The sequence below is a fragment of the Mustela putorius genome, unplaced genomic scaffold, assembly GCF_011764305.1.
Source record: "Mustela putorius furo isolate JIRA1106 unplaced genomic scaffold, ASM1176430v1.1 tig00537275_pilon_pilon_pilon, whole genome shotgun sequence".
Lineage (NCBI taxonomy): Eukaryota > Metazoa > Chordata > Mammalia > Carnivora > Mustelidae > Mustela > Mustela putorius.
The window spans coordinates 303,200-305,977 of NW_025422413.1; positions in this window are offsets into that span (position 1 = coordinate 303,200).

Below are 2,778 nucleotides of genomic sequence, written 5' to 3' on the forward strand. Positions count from 1 at the left end.
AGGTGAGGGAAGAATGGGTGAGATAGATAAAGGGACTAAGAACACACTTATGATAAACAATGAGTAATATATAGAATTTTTGAGTCATTATATTATATACCTATAATTAATATAATATTGTATGTTAATTATGTTTCCATAAAAAATAAGTGAAAGTGAAATAAAGTATTTTAATAATCTGGATAAGAACTTGGAAACCTCAGTTACTAGTTTCACCATTCAAATACACCTGAAATCCCAGATTGAAGTCATTCTTATAAAAGAACTTTTATTCATTTTTCTGTTCTCGTGATACCCCTCCTCCTTTGAAAAACAAAATAATTTCACCAATTTTTTTCAGCCAAAGAAATTTTGTAAGCATGTGCTCAGTTTCAGTTAACATGAAATATCTAATTTTTTGAAGAAAATCCTCTTCACAAATATTAATAACTATAAAGTCTTTGCATCTATCTATCTACTATATTTTTCCTAACCTCTGGGTGGTATTGCTAAAGTAATTTGTAAAAGAGCTCAACTGGTTTAAAGGAAGTACTTTTAAGGACTGGGCATTCTACAGCTCTCAGAAAGATAGAAACTAACCCAAATGTTTTTCCAAGTCCATATGACCTGGGAAAATTTCGATATAAAAGTTAGTTTAAAGTTGTTGTTTTAATTAAAATAGACATATCTTAAGAGTTATTGGCAGTAAAATTGAAATTTTTTTTTCTGCGTGACTTTAAGTCAAATAAATGAATGATATCTGTCATAAAAATGTTTTTAAGTAGCTTGGGATATTGACTGACTTTGATGTCCCATTAAGTTTTTATGGGCAATCTCAGCATAATTGTTAAGAGCAAATACATTGAATAGATGTCAATAATTTTTTATAATTAAGTAGATTTTAAAAATAGAGTCCCAAAGGGCACCTGGATGACTCAGTCAGTTAGGTGTCCAACTTGATTTCAGCTCAGGTCATGATCTCAGAGTCGTGAGACTGATCCACAGGCTGGGCTCCCCAATGAGTGTAGAGCCTGCCTAGTAGTCTCCTTCTCTCTCTCTCTCTCCCTCTGCCCCTACCCCTCCACTCTCTCTCTCCAATTAAAGTAATGATTTTAAATAAATAAATAAATAAATAGTCTCCTAAATCTTTCTGATAACCTAAAAACTTAAAGTTTTGCTAAGTTAGGTGAAATGATTAATTCAGTTAAATTTATTTAAAATGCAGATCATTTCCATGTAAGACAAAATATTAAAACATTACTAAACAGGTTCGTCTACTTTCAGCTTCATGTTACAGAAAAACTAAAAGATATTTAAGTGTGTAAATGCTACACTGGAAAATTTTCAAAGGCATGTTTCTTAAAACTATGAAACGTATTCATAAATTTGCAAATCTGAAGTATGCTGGGGTGCCTGCGTGGCTCAACCAGTTAATCATCTGACTCTTGACTTCAGCTCAGGACATGATCTCAGACTTGTGAGAACAAGCCCCAAGTTGGGCTCGCACAGGTGTGGAACCTGCTTCAGATTCTTTCTCTTCCTCTCCCTCGGCCGCTTTCCTGCTCCTCTCTCTCCCTCTCTAAATGAAAACAAACAAACAAACAAACAAAAATAATGCTGGTGTAACAGTTCACAATTGCTTGCTATTTAATTTTACTTAGTTAAGGTTGCTAAGGATCAAACATTGTACTTAATATGCAACTTAATGCAACTAAAGCTACTGGAAATAGTAAGGGAAAACATATCCATAGGCCAGGAAAGTAGTATGTGTTTTCTATGACGGAAGGGTTAAGAAATGGAGATACATTTTTTTGTTGAGGATAAAGAAAATAATTTTGTCCTAAAGTAAGGCTGGCTGTTTACAAACAAACAAACACCAGAATATAAAAAGGAAAGTTATAGAAGGTTTATGAAAAGGGAATCTTAAGCAGGCTCCATGCCCAGTATGGAGCTTGACTTGGGCTTGATCTCACAACCCTGAGATCATGACCTTAGCTTAAATCAAGAGTTGGGTACTGGGATGCCTGGGTGGCTCAGAGGATTAAGCCTCTGCCTTTGACTCAGGTCATGATCTCAGGGTCCTGGGATCGAGTCCCATGTTGGGCTCTTTGCTCAGTGGAGAGCCTGCTTCCCCATCTCTCTGCCTACTTGTGATCTCTCTCTATCAAATAAAATCTTCTTAAAAAAAAAGAGAGAGAGAGTTGGATACTTTAACCCACTGAGCCACTCAGGTACTCCAAAAAGGGAATCTTTGAGCAAATTTTAATGGGTGGCCAAGTTGACTAAGATTAAAATGAATTTATTTAAAAATCAGTTTTAATATCAAAAGTAAGCTGGAGCCAAAATTAGAATTTGGTTTTCTCTTAGTTAAAAGGACTTTTTTTTTTTTTTACTTTTGATCTGCTTAAGTCTTTTTAACTTGGAACATTCCAAAAGATTTGTTAAACTATTAGGCTTATTTGCTCTGTTAAATTACATGGGAAGCATTGTTAAATAAGAAGTAGTACTAAGCCTTCTTTATGTTGTAGTTGTAAGACTGTGGTACAGGTGGACAGAATCCATTCTGTCTCCACAAAAATGGCCCCTCATTGCCAGACTTTTGCCGTCCTGACATCCTTGCAACATGGCCACAGTCTGCTCCTAAATAAAAACATTAACACTGACTGTAAATCAAGCAAATGGGGCTTTAGAAAACCCAAAACAGCTGCTTGGTCTTTCCACGCTTCCTAACAAGCCCCATTTTTAAAAAATTTCTGCATTCCTTCATTGACCATGATGCATTTAAGATGACCCCTAATA